The 18,850-nt window shown below is 42.3% G+C and overlaps 1 protein-coding gene across 2 annotated transcripts in view; it reads left to right on the plus strand.

Annotated features, from left to right (window-relative positions):
* Nucleotides 1-18,850, plus strand: part of TSPAN18 (tetraspanin 18) — a 190,332-nt gene that overhangs the window by 27,702 nt on the left and 143,780 nt on the right. The gene's annotated exons all lie outside the window — the stretch shown is intronic.

An 18,850-nucleotide genomic window follows, 5' to 3' on the forward strand; every position in this document is an offset into this window, starting at 1 on the left:
GAGTGCAGTTCCAGACTTTGTAATTGCTCAGCTGATGGTGTAATGGTCTCTCTGAGGATTCAGCCCAGCAACGGTAATGATACAGCTGGCCTGTCTCGCCTGATGGGATCATTTCCACTTTATTATAACTGTGAGTTTCAGCTCAATAATTCCAGAGTATTTTTAAACCCTTTGAGATGAAAAAAAAAAGTGCTGAATTTACAATGTTTGCCTTTCTTTTTTTATTTTTTTTTGTTTATTTTGCTTTGTTTTTTGTTTCCTCTTAAGTAGTGGCCAGAAGAAAAATAATCTTCCAAGGAAAGTCAGGCAGGAGCTGCCCACTTGAGCTTTCTTCCTGCTCCCTTTCCCGAAATGAATAGAACTCTTAGTAAGCTGTGGAAAGAGGTCAGTGGAATGGATCAGTATGTTTTTGGGATGAACTGGGGGTCAAGACATAAAATGAAGAGGAATTTCAGCTAAAACTACCTTTCATTCTTTTGTCTTATGGAAAAAGTCTTCCAAGAGAAGTGAGATGAACTTCACTTGTCCATTTAAAATTAGATCATACAAATCTCTGAGCAGAAAAACTCAGAAGACAACAGAGTCCTAATTGTCAGCACCAGCACCCATCCTTATCAGCCTCCAGTTGCTAGAATGACAATAGCTGTGTCCTTCCTCCAGGCCATTGGTGTCCCATGAGCCCCCAAAAGAAAAAGTGGACTGTTGTCCTTTCATGGTCCCCAGGCGACGCTTCCTTCTGGCATACATCAATGCACCACAGCTCTAAATTGTTTTTCTTGCACCTGCTTGATGTAGGGTAAAGCCATGCCCTGTTATATCTTGGGGAGGGGGATACAACTGTGAAAGCTGCTTCTCCTTTGTTATGTATGGATCGGCAAGGGATATCCTGTCAATTGTCATTTCTGTGTACGTTTGCTTCATGTTCTGGTATTAAAACCCAGAGCCTCAGGCATTTATTGGATTTTGTTTAAATGCTTTATTGGATTTTATGAACCTCAGATACACCAGACAGACCATAGGAGACATGTCGTGGTGATATCCAAAATAACCAATTAAAATCCCAGCCATGTTTTAACTCCATTTTCAGTAAACTATGGAGACACAACCCTCTTCTCCATAGGGTGAACAGAGATCTCATTAACTACATTTAATTGAGAGTGGCAGCTAGTGGATTTTATACATTAGGGAGCACTTCTGTAGACATTGCATCTTTCAAATCCATACACTGAAAAATTATAATGAATCCCATGATCGATAAAGAATCATCTTTCGTGTTTCCAGTGTGGTTTCAGTTCCAAGGTTACTTGAATAGATGAGTTTCAGTTAATAAAATTCACATTTTCTTCACCTTACAATATTTTTTACAAACTGACTCCTATTCCTTTCTTTTGGCATCATCTTTATCAGCTGAGCCTTCAAAATAACTGAAAAAAAATTGCTTTTTTTTCATCTGCTTCATTTTGAGGATTTCAAAGCTCTCAGGACCTGCAGACAAGACTCTTTTTAAGTGTCTGATATGTATGATATTGTCTATGTTAAAGAAAGATTAAGGGAAAGTGAGGTTAGGTATTTCCCAGCGTGGCACACAGAAGGGCAGTGGTTAAGCTGTAAACTGAGCTCTGAAGCCCCAGAACTTGAGTATAGCACTAACAATGACACGTTTTTCCTACATAATTCATTGGAGATGCCAGAGAAGGTGTGTGAGCTGCTTCACCTTATTGAGTGCAAGAATGTTGTTTGAGGTCAGTGATCCACAGAACGCAATGAAAAAGTCGCAGGAAGGGCAGCCATATGGCATGTGTGATCATATGCAGACATATACACACACCCCATACACCCACTGACGTGCTTTCCCCTACCTTAGTGTGACACAGTCACAGTAATTCCTTGTATTGCCTTCCCTTGAAAACTGTATGAGTGGGAAATGATGTAAGAAGAGAGTATATTAGAGACTATTTGAGATGGTGGCAGCCTTCCTTCAATGGACTGTGGTAACCCACTTAATTCTGTGAGAGGCAATCATTGCTTTGGTCATTTCACACATGGTCTTTAGAGAATCATTCATCACTGTAGGTCAGCTTCACCCTGTGGATTATGTCTTCTTATGGATGTTAATTCCCTTTTGAGTGTGATAGCTTTGTAAAGGTAGTTACGCACCTTCTTCAGGACTTTCTAAGCCCCATTTTGATGTACAGGCAGAGCTTTTTAAACATCTGCTTTTTGACTGAAATGCTTCAGGCTTGGTGTCTGTTTGAAGCTTAATTATTTTGGAAAGTTTGAAATTATTTTCTTCTGGTCTTTTTTGTTGTTTTTGGTTTTGGGTTTTTCTAGGTCATGAGAAAATGAATGTCTGCTTGAGAGTCTAGTAATAGTAATAACAGTATTCCACTGGGGACGTGCAGGTAGCAGATTCCCCCTAGCAGGAAAAGGATTGAGAGCAGGAGAGCCAAGATGTCCCTTCTGCCTCTCTTGCTCTTCTGTGTCCTCGCTGACTTCCCACCTCAGAGCAGTGACAGAGGATGCATTTTGTGCTTAGGAAAACTGGGGCCGGAGGGGCTCCCTGGCAGGAGAGAGGTGTGAAGTAGCTGCCAGGCTTTCATGCCTCAGCTCAGCGGCTAATTGTGTGCATAGCTGTGCTTTTCCCAGTGATCTTCCCCGTGTCCTGTGTTCCTCATGTGGTTTCCATTAAGGTCAGGGTGTGGGGGAAGGGAAGCACGTGAATTACTGCAGTATTTACTCTTACTTATCATTCCAAAGCTTGGAGTGCTCTGTCCTACAGAGGCTGCACTGCACAGAGGCAGCGTTTGGGTGTGAACTGCACCAAATGAAAGGCAGGAATCTCCCTCTTCATCCCTTCAAAAGGCCCTGACCATCTCCTTTTCTTACTGCAAGCTGCACAGCAATGACTGTCAGGTCATTGAGCACTAGATCCTCCATCCACCTGAAAGGAACATGACAATCTGAACAAATAATCCATTAAATAAGGCTACAGTTTCCAGGTGGGAGGAATCCAGAGTGCCAGCAGAACTGGCATGAGCTCATCCAGAGCAACTCTGATCTCCCTGTCTCCCCTTTGTGCGTGCTTTGGGGTTGGCCTAAGGACCAAACTGCTCAGGGGATTTCTTCCTGACAGATGACTTTTCTGGTAATCGGGGAACCTCTCAGAGTATCTCAGTTGTTATTCGGCCCCATCTTTTGTATAATATTAACAAGGTCTTTCAAGCCTTCTCACGTAAAATTACTCTCAGGTAGCTCCAGTAGGTTTTCTTTCCCCTCCTTTCCCTTTCTCCTTTCCATGGGTGAGTATTCCTTGCCTTTAGTGCCAGTGGTGTGGGTCACTGGCAAAGCAAATTCACGACTGGCACTGTGGGCCTGCCGACTGGTCACTGCCTTTTTGCTGGAGGTGGGAGGATAGTCCTCTCTTGGGATGGGGTCTGATGATCCTCTTCTTCTACGTGGCTCCCAACTGTGTGCCTCTGCAGGTATTTTGAATACTCTTTTGCTAAGCAGAGTTCAGATTGGAAAGGATGCTAAATCAGAGATGCAGAGCAGCTTGATACTGACAGATGTTAAGAACACAAAAGCTTGAAATGGAGATGGTTTCAGCCTGGCAGATCCTGGTCGGGTTTGGCTAGACAAACTCTCCATCCTCGTGTTTAGTCTTTACTTTGATGGAAGAAAGGTCAATGTTACATGTATGAAGCAATTTTCTTTCTCTTATGTGGATAACTTTCTTTTTGGGGGAGGTTCAACAACTTGCAGGAAAGAAAAAACTGTCCAGTGTAAAGATGGCAACAAGGAGGGGAAAGTAGATCAAGTGGGAGCTCTTCCCTTTGCTAGAGACACCTGAAGAAATGGTCCAGTCTCTGTGTATATTACAAGCCTCTGTAACACAGAGGGGTTGTTCCTAAAGAGGAGACACTGTGTCTCCCTCCAGCCTTCTTAGGCAATGGTTACAATGGAACAATTAATAAACTGGACTATCTCTGCCCAGGCTAGGAAGAAGGAGAAAAATGTAAGGAGTGGAAGGCAGAAAAGTTCAATTTCTAGTATCTGTACAGACTAGAAATGAATCATGAGGCAGACACAGCTCCAGCAGTAGCCTATAGGTTATATCATGAACTTCACCTTGTGGTGGCATGTGGGAACCCAGGACATCCCTCTGGCTGCCCTGGCTGTCTCAAGACTCTGTCAGGGAGCTCAGAGACCTGCCAAAAGTCAAAAACACCTGTGGCTTCGATTTAGCCTGTGGAAAAAGCTGCCAACTTTGTATGAGGGATTACAAGCCACAAGGGTTTGAGTACTGTGGTAGTTGAATTAACACAGGGTGAAAAAGTAGAATTTTAGGGTTTTAAAATAAGGGGTTCAAGGGGACAAGATGGTGGGATTTGGGCATGTCCTGACCTCCTTCTCCTTCTTCTTGCCCTCCATGTCTTGCTGTGATGGTGACACTTTTCTATTAGTTTAAGGTGGAGACACACTGTCCAACATAAATGATCAAAATTGGCACATTATTGTAAACATAGTACATGTAGTTCTTAGTATAAAACAGTAACACCACCCAAGGGGGTGGGATTCTGTCACAGACTGGGCTGCTAGACAGACCGCAGCTCCTTGAGAAAGCATGTTGTAGGTAAGAGAAAATAAACAACCTTGAGAAGATGCCCCTACGTGTTCTGACTTCTTTTTTGGCTGAGGGGCTGGGAGAAAAAGACTTTTTATGATCTCAGGGTCATCTCAACTGCCAGACCCCCGAGAGTGGCAGGAATATCCTGACATATCCTTTGGAACAGTTGTGGAAGTCTTCACACTCTAGGGCTAGAGTGATGCAGTGCTCTTTGTGCAAAGATTAACACAGAAGCTATTCACAAAAATGGCAGCAAACCCAGAGCAAATTGGTGCTCTGGGTCTGGAGTGCATCTGGGACTTGGCACATGGTGCTTGTATCTGCGAAGCAGCTGTGTGCCAGGGTACCACTAATGGTGGGGTCACAAAGGGGTGCATCACTGGAACTAGATTGTACCTGTAGGTGGCAAAGCCGGCTGGAAGCTGAAATGAACTGTTGGTGTTTTCAGCCTATTGATGGTGTTGGTTTCCAACTGGACTGATTTCATCTTCTTAACATTTTCAGCAGAGCTGTGATCCTCAGTGCAATAGCACCCACATGTCCTTTTATGTTCTGCTAAAATGACTATGTGCAAAAAACAATCAGCTGTAAATAACTTTAGCTGTGAAGGAATGCAGGTGGGTCTCCAACAGGCAGAAAGGACAGTACAAGGTACTGGAGGGATAGAAGCCAGGATTTCTAGGTCCCACTTTCAGATCTGATTGTGCTATATCTCTTTTTTTTTTTTTTCAAATAAAGATGCCTACATGCTTCTCTAATAGTCTAAGAACATCAGTTATACAAAATAATATTGCTAAAAAATATGTTGTTCAGTGCAAACCTGTTTTTAGTTAACATTACAGCTCTGCGAAGCAATCCAATAGAAAAAACCCTAATAGCCACATTGGGCTAGTGATTGGGCTGGCTTTCTGCAGTTCTCTTAAAATGGATAAGGTTCTCTGATGTGTGACAACAGATAAGTAGCTTTCAAAGGTCTTCTTATGGTGGGAGCATTTATAGCAGTGTTCTCTCCCACGGAATCTCTGGTATCTCCTAAGTCCCAAGCTCACACTGCAGTTTTATTCAGCACAGGATAGATGCACTTGGCAAGGTTTCTCTCCTACACCCAGCCACTGATTTTTTTTCTGAATTTCCATAAGCTGCATAGTATGGGGACAAAACCCCCTCTTCAATTTGGCTTAAACTGGCCAGCAGAATCAAAGTTTTGCTGGGATGGTAAATGAACAAAAGGATAACTGTGTTTCTTAAGCCTTGTTTCCTTAGTAAACCAGGCTAAAAACAACTTTGAATGAAAAATTCCAGTCAGCTCCAGTCACTACTTGGCATAGTTCTGCTGTAGAGAAACAGGACTTCATGGCTTCATAAAGCTCAAAGAATACACTGAAGCCATTACTGCTGTATAGACTATATTGTCTCAGATTCGTATTTTTTGGGGCCACCAACAGTAGAATAAAAAGACAATACCTGATAACAGGCTTTTTCTGGGAATATTTCTGAGTCTTTATTAGTGTGCTGGGATAAAGGTGGGAGGGGATGAAGGGTGCAATTTTATGGTTTTTAATATTCCTGGATACATAGAAAAACACCTGCAATTTGTTAGCAAGTCTGTAAAGGTAGACTGGAAGTTCTGACCTTTTCAGTAAGGTTAGGAATGAAACCCATAACTAACCACAGCTCATGGGGAGGATGTGGTGATGGTTTGTCATGGACTGGGCCTGTGCCTTTCAAGATGAGATTCTGCAGCAACCCCAAATTCCAGCGGCAAAACCTTGTGTGTGTCTCACACATGATGTGTTTTCCTCTCACATCTCCTGATGGAGATTTGCTTGGTAAAGGAGAATCTCAAGGATGAGCTGTTTGCTTGCAGGTCCAAGCTTTTGTAGGAAAGAGCTGCTTGCACATCGTTAGTTTGTGATGAGCTGACTGAGGTAAGGCTCATAGTATCCCAATCCTTGTCCAGGAATCACTTGATACAAAGATCATTTTGTTATTCACCAAAGATTTTGGCTGTCTTCTTGCAAGTGAAGGCAGACTCTGCTCTTTAAGGGGCAGTCTGGCACTACCCCAAGACAAGGCACACTGACTAAATACTGATTTGGCCAGGAGGGGCCCTGGGGAGGAGGTGGCTGTTTCAGAGTGTGTTGCAGCCTCTGAGCAGCACCAGACAGGCAGACTGCAGGTAAACAGGGGCTGTAAGAGGAATGGAAGATTGGTGGCTTGCAGAGAATCAATTACATGCACTCATAGTTACTGTTTGCAGGGGGTAGGCACGTTTGGAAAGATCCTACAACATATTCCTACTTAAGAAGAATAGAAAGCCTTTATGCTTAGGTGATTCTGTGGCAGACCTTTGATTTCTGAAGGAAACACTTCACTAAGTCTTTTGTCTGTTGTGGGTGCTGGAATTTTCAAGTCTAGTGAACCTTTCAGTGAATTTAGAGATCATTATTATAAGACATAGATCTGTATAGCATACTTTGCTATACAAAATGTATACAATCTGCAAGCAGATACCAGGCAAGTTTCTCACAACCTGACCTTCACCACCACATGCTCCATGGGATTTTGTGTGACTCTTGTCAGGTGTTCAAAGTTGAATCAAGTGCTCTGGGTCACTCAAAATTTGTGAGATTTTTAAGCTTGTTTTAGTGGTAATTTTTTAAGCTTTTAAGTTTTTAAAACTTTTTATAGAATTGGGAAATCTATCCACATTTTTTGTTTAAGGGACTCCTACCTGCCTATTTCATCCAGTAGGACCAATGCTTCAATTATCCTAGGAGGAAATGCTAACTAACGATAATTCATTCCTTTTTTGGAAGAAAAGCACTCTCATTGAATTCAGTCTATATGCAATTTCTCTGAATCATAATTTGGGATTTTTCTTGTGTGAGGTTCCTGTATTATAAGTTTGATTCATAAAGAAATGTGTATTAAATATAGCCAGGTAGAATTAAAAACTTTGGACAGAGATAAATATAATGTTTTTCTGAATTTCCAAAGTGTTCTTGAAAGCATTTGAAGCCTTTTAAATGCAACTTTAATATGTCAGTCCAGGAGAAATATGGTAGTTTGGTCATAAGCTGCCTTATACATTGTTCAAAGCCAAGGAAAGGTGTCTTTGTGTTTTAAAGATACTGCGTGTGGGATGAAGCAGAGTCTGAATTCACCAGCCACCAGGAACTGAAGTTTTAAGCCTCTTGTTTCCAAACCTGAGATGTCATGAAAATTCAGCAGACAGGGAGGTAGTGGAAATGTGAAATAGCATTTCACCTCTGCAGCTTTGGGATTAGGCTTTGACAAGTTCATGGCAGGAGAGTTTGTTTATCTGATCCTCTCAAAGTGTCCTGCTGGTGCAGACTCCCACACTGACTTATTCACATGGTTTTGCTACAGTCAGTAACTTTCAGTCCACTGAGACTTTGGACTGGAACAGAAACAAAAGAGCTCAGGACTGAATCTGAAACAAGATTAGACGGGTCTGGGGTAGCAGGAAGTCCAGCCCAAGGACAAGGTCAGTCTGTGTGCCGTGGCTGAGCTGAGGCATAGGGTGCAGTGGGCTCTGAACTAGAGCAGTGAAAGTTGTAAGGACCTAAGATGAGCTGCAGAACAGAACCAGTCTCTGTTTCAGCTGGGCACCACATTGAAACCACCCTTTCATTCATTTGCAATGGATGCAAGGTTTTAAATGTGAGTGCAGGGTGCCCCAGCTCCTGGATAGATTTACAACAGACAGTGGCTCAAGCTCTGCATGTGATTTACAGTATTCTGGACCAAGAAACGTAACTGGTTTGCTGTTTGAATGTTAATCTGATGTCTTGGTCATCTGAGGGTTTCATGTGCAGTTGCCTGCAAGGCTCAGTCCTTAAACTGTGGCCACAACTTTTGCAGCCACTCCCATCTTTCCTTGGTTCAGTTCCCTGCTCCTTCCTCTAAGCCTCCCTCAGTAATCCTGTGGTGGATACCCCAGGCAATCTCATTGCTTTCAATCTTTTTTGCTCCATTAGAATAAATATTCCTCTAAAGGCACTTTCTTCAGAGGAGCCTTCTCCTCTGCAGCTGCCCTCAGCACGTGCAAAGTCTTCCCTCCTCACACTTACTCACAGGACTTCCTTTTCTATCATTTCCTTTATTTGGGGGAATAGCTGGACAACTCCAGCTGTTTCCCTCCATGAGCACTTTGGGAAATGAGGTGATAACCTCAGCCCTTCTTGAGCCTTGAGGTTAGCTGGGGGAGGGTTGCAGTTTAAATTAACAGTCTGCAAAATATTTGAGGTTAAGGGCAGAGGGGCTGAGAACCAGTGAAATTTTCCATCTCACCTGGCCTGTGTCCCTTTCCCCCTGTGCTGCTTGTCAAGCTTCAAGGGAGCACAGCTTGCATACTTTTTTCCAATCATTTTAATCCTTTGGTAGTGTTAAAAGGGGAAGCTTCTAATTAAAACTGGGGGTTTGCACCTGAGTTATCTCTCAAGGGCCAGTAGGATGCACTGTCAGAGGGCAGCATGTTCTGGGGGGAAGGCATTGCTGAGAGATGCAAGGCCTTTGGATTTCCCTTAGAGCACCAGTACTAAGGGAAGTTCTGTAGGGTTACTAGCTGGTTAGGATATGGAAGTTAAAAGAAGTTTCTTTCCCTGTATGTTGATCCACACTTAGAAAAGACAAAGAGCAGTCAACAGCCCATATTAGGGCATTGGGCCCTCTGCCTAGACTTTTCTTTTGTATGCTAAGAGGTAGTGATTAGCACAATTCAAAGGCAATCATGATGAGGGTGAAATAAGTAGTTTTGGAAGACACCTTTTATATATCTAAGGTGTCACCGAAAGTAGAGGAAGAGGGTGACTTATTGTGTGTTTTGTAGTTTCTGACAGCTGTCAGAAATGTAGTTCATCTTCTGGAACTGTAAGGGATAGCATCATCTGTCTGGTGATACCCCACAGCTCTTTGATATGCAATGTCATTTCTGGAGTGATGTGAGGTCTGGAAGGAGTCTGGTATGACCTGACCTAATACTGTGCCCCCTTTTAAGGTCATGACCACAGTGCCACTGCTCTCAGGGGGCAGATACTGTGTCAGCATTTTATGATCCTTGATGCCCCGAGAAGTAGCCACCCCATCTGTCCAGGCTGTTGTTCTTTTGGGAGGCAGCCTCCCCATGACTAGTGCTGTCAAGAATCTGCCTGGAGCAACATCAGACAAGCTGGAAGTGGCCTGATTTCTCCATGACTAAGGGTAATGTGAGGGAAGACTACTCCGGTTACTTTCTTGTCAAAAAAAGGCTTAACAGGTGGCAGTATCCAAATGTCTTTTATAAACACAGTGAATGACATGACAGTGGTTTTCTTGTGGCCTATCAATGGATTATTACTTTTAAATGGTCAGTGAAAGGTAACTGAGAAAACAAACCACCTGACTGACACTTGCTATGTAGTGAAATTAGCAGGCTGCAAAGTAAAATTTCCTTTTCTTTGGCTTTCTGGATTGTTTCTCAATAAAAATTAAGGGGAGAACAAGTCTGTCTGCCATGTCATTCCTTTTACTCCATTTTTTGAGAATATGGGCTAAGTATTTGTGTTCATAAAACAGAAGGATGGCGGTTTAGGAGTGGTGCCAGCCATGATCATGTGGAGCTGCAACACACTACTGAATGCCCCCCAACAAGAATCTGAAACAGTTTATGAGAGTATGAATTGCTAATAGTCCCATGATTAGGAGCCTGCCTTTGAGTTCAAGCATCACTTGTTTATTTGCAACTGGAAGTTACCAAGGTGTTGGTTGCTGCAAACATGAGAAAAGAAAGACACAGGCTGGTGAATCCAGGCACACAAAAAATAGGAGCAGAGTGTGTTTTATTGAAATCTTGAGAAAGATCCTGCCTTTATTGATGACTCTGCTTCTTTCAGGGAAGCATTATCATTATGTGAATGAAGTCTAGTTCATATTTTTGCCATTAATATGAGAATTTGTTAATGAGGGTGATCAGCAGGAGGCAGAACAGCAGAGGAGATGGGGAAGATTTATCTGCAACTTGCCATTTCAAATCCAGTTCAGCTCAACAGTGACTGGTGGTTATTAGTGTCTTGTTTTTCTTGGTAGGCCCTGCATGAAATAAATTAGCAAATCCTTCATTCAGAAAAACTTCATCCATAACTGAAACTAATTAGATGCCTTATGGTAGTCTTGCAGGGAGAGTAAAAACTGATAGAGGCCGTGCTCTCATTTTCCCTCGAGTTATCAACACCTTCAGGCATAGTGTTCTTACAGGTCAGGTTGGGTGTAGAATGAGCAGTAGTCTGGAAGAGCTTATCCTGATGTAGAGTTAAATGAGATTTAGATTTCCTGTGCTGCAGCAAGACTAGTATTGCTTGTAACATACCAAGGGTTTTGTTTGGCTAGACAGCTGGCAAGAGGTGCAGCCACCTACTACTGGTGCCAGCTCTCTGTGAGTCTGTTAATCCAAGAGCAAGTATGTTGATGGTCTCTTTCTTCTCCAGGAATCCAGCTGGCTCAAAGTCTCAGCCAGACCAAAAGACCACTAAGTATTTGTGCCATGGATGACACATGATTTCCAAAGGAGATGAGGATTTCCTACACCCATACGTGTACAGACTCAGAGGCTGATAAAAACATTGCTAGGTTTTGGTTCTTGGAGATTACTCAATGAAGTGTGGGAGAGTCCGTCACCTTATGACCACAAAGGTGGAAGTTTGGAATTAGCTACCAGCAAATGAAGACCATCCTTTTTTTCCTTACAGACACATTTCTCCTCCTGCTTTAGATTGGTGGCTTGCTTATTTCTTTAATGTCTTTACAATGCAACTGTAGGATCCCTTGGAAAGTGTCCCACTTACACACCTTTTCCCTAGGATATGAGTCTCTGGGGAGGCTTCCTGTAGACTGTTTGCTGAGACACCTGTGCACTATAATGTATGTCTAATTGAAATTGCATTAATGGTATGATTCCATTACAGCTGAGCAAGATGCTTGCTGCAAGAACACTCCCAGTGGGCCTTGAATCAGCTGCAATAGATAATTCATAAAGTGCTGTGAATACTCTCAAAGCCCCAGTGTTAAGCACAGGAGATGCAGGGCTATTCATTATTAACATGACATTATGCTTTTTGCTCAGCAAAAAGTGTGGGGCTGGGTTGAGCCAGGCTCTGTCGAAGGTGAGATTTGGGACTGTCTGTTTGACCAAGCTTTTCCTCAGACACTGCCTCTAAGTCTGTGACAGCTTTTGAATTCTCTTTGAAAGGTAACACATCTCTGTTCTGCCATGGTATTCTAAATATTTTGTAGGTGCTCTTTAGATTTTATTGCTTCACATTGTAATTTTTATGAAAAAACTGGGGGTGAAAAGAGCCAACACCTGCTTTGAGGTAGGCCTGATGCACGGCAGCATGTCAGGCTGCTCTGAATGCAGCCTCCAGTTAGTGCATACCCGAGTTTCTCTCCTCACTTCCACATTTCTGCATGTATTTCCTAGCTGCATACTCTAGCTATCACTTTTGCTATCACAAACATAGACTACCACTGTTCTTACAGCAAGAAAAGGGTGGAGAGAGGAATGGTTTTTTTTGCTATGGCAGTAGGGTTGTGAAAGGATATTTACCCTACCAGTGGCTATCCGGATTAAACTACGGTCCCACACTAGCAAAGTGTCCAAGTGGGAGGAGGGGGAAAAGAACAGGTGAAAGAAAGAGCACAACATCTGCTTCTGAATCTTCAGCTTCCTGTTCCTCTTGCTGTCATTCTTTCTCCCCAGAGCCTGATGTCATCCATGCCTGGTCAACACTGCTCTCTTTGGCAGCTCCCCTCTCTGCAGTGGAGCCCCAGCTTCCCTTTGTGGGAAGTTCAAAAACACAGACACAGGCAGCGCTTGCTAAAGAGTCAGTGTGTGAAAGGGAGAGAGATGAAAAAAAAGCACTACAGGCAAATTTGCCCTCACTGTGTCTTGAATCTCTTCTCTCCAGAACTCTGTAAGTGTGCCTGTTCTTCTTGCATTTTCTGTCATTATTCATTCTAGTGTCCTGCTCTTCAAGAAAGAACTGGCAGGAGCTCTTCAAGTGAGTGTACTTTACTGAAGTGTATTAAGGTATATTAGCAACAAGAGGTGCTTCACTTTGGAAATTAAAGCAAAATTCTGTGAAAAAAAGACTTTCCAAAAAAGCTTTGCATGCCTTTGTGAGGATACTCTGGGATTAACCTTCTCGATAGACTGTAGAAAACATTACACACTTTAATCTTCCTAAGACAAGAACATTCTTTACAAAATTTTCACCCTCTTGACCTCTTTGTAATTAGCTGTACTAGCAAGTCACTAACAGTTATTTTTACAACAAAACTTGAAGTCAGAAGTGGAGAATCAACATGACCTTCTGATTCTCCATTCATCTCTCTCCACTCCACTCCACTCCACATATGTAGTTAGAGCTATCACCAATGTTTTTAGTAATATTTTAATTTTAACTGTGCATTTGTCAGGAGAAGAAGGGAGGGTTTTGGCACCAAATCTTCCAAGTCTACGCAGAGCTTTGGGTATCTTGGCAGGAAGATGTGCAATTTTAAGGGGTTGCAGATTGAAATTGTCAGCAGACAATTTGCCCTCTAAAAGAAGAAACTTAGAAAAAAGTTTTGAGGCTTTTGAAATTACTTTTTCTTTATAAATAGAATGAGAGTGCAGGCTTCAGAACTTGAGAACTGAGATCAGACACACACCAGGAAGCATGGCCTTTTCAGTTATTTATTGAGATGCATTTTTCATTTGTAGCGCTTGAAAGTTGCTCTTTATGAACTTCTTCCTCCCACTGTCTCTTCTTCATCTGCCCTTTACACAGCTGGAGTACTTGTGGGAGCAGCTGGATTAACAGCTCTTGAAACTTGTAGAGAGAAGGGAATGTGTGCATTTGATGGCTCTAGCAGCTGAGAGTCTGATGCAAACTCCACTAGAAGTCATGGAAAAGAAGAAAGAACCAAAGCAGGGTCATAGGAACTGCAGTTTAGCACAGGTCTATCAAGACATACACCTGCATCTGCTGACCTCCTGACTCCCTCAGGAGATCACTAGGGAACATGCCTCTATATTATATTGGCTGTCTGATGTTGTCTGCTGCATAGCTGGTCAGTTGGCTGCTTATCAGTTTGGATTTTTTTAGGTAATTGGTGGCTTTTGACATTCTGTGTTGGTTCTTCACATAATCTATCAACACCAGTGGACTGAGCAGTAAAAAATCTCTAAGATCAATGTGGCCCTCCCTTACCACCTGTCCTTGAAAAAAGCCCAGATGTGCTACTATCAGCACAAACATGTTCAGAGGCATTTTCACTCCTGTTGAATTGGTCATGTTTCTTTTATCCCATTAAGGTGTGAACATGAACCATCAGGGAAAGAAAGACAGGAGCTTGACTGGGTCTGCCTGAAGCCCAGAATACCACCCTGGGAAAATGTCAAACAGCAAAATATTGTCTTTCATTAGATCAAAAGCTGTAATTTCCAGTGGCTCAACTTGAAAAAAATGCCATCCAAATGCCTTTCTTTATATTTTTTGTTTTGTCTTTTTTGTTTTGTTTACAAAGGGGACTTGTCCAAGCTGCTCAAAGTTGCCACAAGTTTCCTGTCAGGCCTGCTGCTACACAGCTGGGATCCTAGCAGTTCTGGTTGCTCTAGCTCCATCAGGGCTCCTTGACTTCCAGTCTTCCTGCCAGGAAAATCTTTAGTATCCCAGCTGGAGCTAGGTTTGTCAGGCTCTCAATTCTGCCCACTGATCAGGTAGGCAGGAGAATCTGTGAGGAAACAGGCAGATTTCTGCCGGAAAATTCAATTAAGCAAGTACATTCCCATGAAATAGTTTGAGTCTGTTAAACTGGCATTTTTCAAATGGAAAACTGTTCTATTTAAAAGCTTATGTCCAGCTTTGCTCATTAGTGCATCCATCCATGAACAAAAGGCAGGTTGTTCTGGAGACCAATAATTGAAATGCTTAAATCCCTTCCATCAAGAGCAGAACAGAATAACACTTCAGTGTCTGGTTGCATTTCACCAGTTTAATTTTTTCTGCAGATATTAAATCTTACAAGACCCCTGTTAGGGATTACTGTTTCCATTAGCAGACAGAGACAGGACTGAGATAGGGCACGGAATAACTTGATCTTCATAGCGAGTCAATGGAATCTCCTCAGAAGCATCTGGTCCTGATGGGGTTTTTAGAAATAGTCCCTTTCCTTTAAAGGTTCTTTGGGAAGATTTGTCAGGGCATTTAGATTTTTGAGGGTTTTTTTTGATGTGGTATTCAGAAAGAGTCTTGCCTTATGCCCTTTACTCGGGGCTGAAATTGTTTGTCACACACTTTCCATGTGAATCACATTTCCATAGTAACTCTCCTGTCTGATTCTCTCAGCTGCCTCTGTCATTGTTTGCTGTCTTTACTCCCTCCAGTGGAACTGGATCACACACTTTTTTTTGTGGTAGGCACAGGGCAAGAATTTGAATGGGAAACAGGAAAGATTGAGCAGGTAGTTCTTGTTGACATCCCACTCAGCACTTCTATCACTACCTGATTTAAGTGCTTCTTGTTGGCAACTACTGCTTTCCAGATTACAACTTTGAGAGATTTCTTAATCCATTTCATCCTGATTGATGGAACATTACATATGAAGTGGATGCAAGACATGGGAAGAAGGGCTTATTAGAAGAGCCTCAAACGAAATTGTGTGTGTATAATGAAATTGGCTTTATTCTACTACTCGGATTTTGTGCTGCACCAGTTAACAGTGACATATTGATTCCTCACTGGTGCAGAGAACTGAGAGACTTTAGTGTTAAAAGCATCAAGACACAGCAACGTTGAAGATATAATTTAACAGGCTCAAAGGTAAAAGGCAAACTCTTCTCTGGGATTGCAAGCAGAGATGAAGAGTGGGGACACCTTCATGATTTAACACCTTGTGATTTTTACATCGATGCAAGCTGCTACCATTCTTACTTAGTATCATCTTACAGTCACTTTGCACCTGATGTAAATGACTGCTGACAACTGATAGGCACACCAGCTATCCAAGTATGAGGCTCATAAGAGTGTGTAGGCAAGTAACAAAAGGTTCCCTTTGTTTTCTCCTGTCTGGAGGAGAGTAGAAGATGGACAGGGACAATTGATCTGCAAATAAAATCAGCCTCACTGAACATTTGCTATTGCTCTTTGAGGACAAAAATCAAAATGGATTCTGTTGAGAATGAGGTTGATTATTTCTAATTAAGATTTATTGGCTAGTTACAAACACGCTACTAGAAATCAAGGCATTTAGTTTGGTACAATTGCATTTTAATTTTGCCTTGCTGCATTTTAAGTGGTCTTTAAGTGGTGTATACATTCTGAGTTAGGTTGAATTTCCTAAATAGGACATATCAACTCAATGCTTTTTAGCAACAAAGCAAAGTTCCTGTTTTGGGAACAGGACTCAGCAACATGTTCATAAAGCTTTATTATTCCTTCTAGAGAGAAGGGATAGCCTTCCTTCCCACTTGCTGCTGTTCTTGTACCAAAAGCTGAACAGAAATGTTTTGCCACTTTTTTTATTTTGCTTTTCCCTTTTCCTGCTTACCTTCTAGGGGACTTGCTTTATAAACAATAATATAATAGGGCTGTGAGGCCTTATACACACGGAGATTGGTCCCAGTGAAGACTATCTCCACCATATGGCAGCATATGTTTCTGTGCATTTCCTGATAGAGCAGCCCTCTCCCTGTGGCATTTAAGCATGGTATAATTAGCTGTGTACAGAAGCAGAGTGTTGATAACATTTTGCTGGAAGAGTGCCACCGGCGTGACTGTTCTTGGTTGCCGTCAGTAACGCTGTCTGCAGAGAGCAGTCACGGCAGATCTGTGGGCTGCTCTCACACACCCTGAGCTCCTCCATGATTTTATCATTAGTGGTGCCTAGAGAGCAGTCCTTTGAGTTTTGAATGTTTAACAGGAGAGGGGTTCTGGCCTGTTTGTTTAGCTATGTATCTTCTTGACTGCAGTTTGACGGGATTAAGCCCAGCTGTAGATTGGCATCACAGCTGGTGTGCTCCCTGTTCCAGCATACTGCTCCCTGCTCTCGCCCAGCTTCTCTTGGAAGTACAAGAGTTGGGAAAAAAGGAAAAGTGAAAAAATTCCAGGAATATTTATCCTTAAAAAGTTCAGTCCCTTGCAGCTCCCTGTTTTCTCTATAATCAAATCTTCCTGTCTTTTTGCCATTCAATGCAGACAGAAACCAGAGATTACAGAGGACCATGCAATGACTACCCAGAGTGAGATATGAAAATAAGATATATGCATGTGAAAATAAGCCTCTCTCAGAGAGTGCTCAAAAGCAAGGATTCAAAGAAGAATGCAGAAAACGTAGAATCACCAATTTTGACAAGGGCAGGGCAATTTCCATTTTCCTGTAAGCAATTATATGTTGGTTTATAGGATTATAACATTTTTATCCATGTTATGCTGCTTACAATAACCTTGCATGTCCCATTATCCATGCAAGCATCCTGTAGTCTTCTGAGTACTTTCAATCTGTTGACTTCTGTGATAATTGTAGAAGTCAATCCAAACAGCTAATAATATGATGGTCAAAATATTTTCTGATCATAAATGTGTGCTTTTGGCTTCCTATTTCTCAGTCTGTAAAATTTCCTTCTGTGCTTACACATTGCTCAGCTTTCAGCAAAGCTGCTGAAGCATGTCTGTAGCATCTGTGGGGAAGGAGGCAAAGAGTCAGTCCTGAGTTCTCACCCCCAGGTCTCTGCAGCAGAGCACTGTGAGGGTTTCCCTGTTTATTCACTTACTGGTAACCCCTAGTGCTGTGGCTGTGTTCTTCCTGAGCCCAAGCTAATTCACAGCTTTGATGCCTCAGTGTGCTGTGCTCTCATTTTTTCAGCTCCAAGGACATCACACAAGGTGTGGGCTGGGTGTCCCCATGCCCATGGTGCATTGATATCCTGCTTGTGGTCATGACAAACAGCCAGACAGCACCAGCTCCTCCAGCTGAATGTTCTTTAGCAACACAAGTAATGTCAGTTCTTCTACTCTGCAGATAGTAGGGCTATATTATTTCCCACATAACCACAGCAGGCACCCCGCTCAACAGACATTCTTGTGCACTGCGTTGTCATCGAATAATGCAGATGGATTTTCACAAGTAACAAAGGAGCCAGAACTTGAGACTGGGAAAGGAGTTCTCTCTATTCCCCTGCCTTCACTTGAAATATGTCAGGGCCTCCAAAAGAAAGCTAAAGACCCACTCTGGTGGTTTCAACTCAGAAGGGCTTACTGAGGCTGAAGAAAGGAAAATTGAGTCCTTGAGGACCATGTAAAAATCTATGCAAAATGTGTGTCATTATGCCAAGTGACACAGATTTTAGAACAGAGACCTTAAATGTATTTTGCTGAGGTACTAGTGACAAAGACAACAGTAGCTCTTGTATCTTTATGTGTGATGGAAGAGGCTTTTTTATGCTATGAGTTTTCTTGTGAGTTTGAAACAACCTGTGCATCACACCAGAGCTTGATACCCCAAATAGTCTAGATAGTGTGTGGCAAGAGAGTGGCAGGGAGCATATGCTTACTTCTCTGTGTTTTATTTGAAGTCTAATCCTGGGGGAAGCATTTATTTTGGTGCCTTCTTGGCTTGAATTTAGAGAAGCTATCAGGTCAAATGGGTGCAATATTTCAGTTTGTTCTTTGTTTGTTAACATCTACTGAATAAATCAGCACCCAGGAAGAGCAACTCTTATCAGCTATTTTCTATGTAGATGTAGATAAATTTGGCCTGACCTCTTGTGGTTTTGCAGTATTAATAATGCTGTGTGTGCAAATGTGAGTCTGACTGCTTCTGTGTTCTCTGTGGTAGGTACATTTGCTAGTGTTGTGTGTTAATCCTAGAGTTTCTGCAATTTTTTTTCACTTTATTCCCCAGCCCTTTTGTAACTCTAGAAGCTGAGAAAATTAACTTTTAGAGAAGGTATGGCCGCAACCTCTATAACAACAGAACAGAAAAAATGGTTGAAAAGTATAAAATACTTCATTTTCTCAGAGATTGTCAGTTCCTCAGAAAACCCCAGGGGTGTGTAAAATTCTGCCTTTTGCTAGCAAAATCACTAAAGAGATGCCTGGGATTTGTGAAGCCAGAAGAAAACTCTGCTGTGATATTGACTGGAAAGCTCAGGAAAGGCAAGGTCAAGGTCTCCATGTGTCC

This window comes from Lonchura striata, chromosome 5, assembly GCF_050655825.1.
Source record: "Lonchura striata isolate lonStrDom1 chromosome 5, ASM5065582v1, whole genome shotgun sequence".
NCBI classification, from domain to species: domain Eukaryota; kingdom Metazoa; phylum Chordata; class Aves; order Passeriformes; family Estrildidae; genus Lonchura; species Lonchura striata.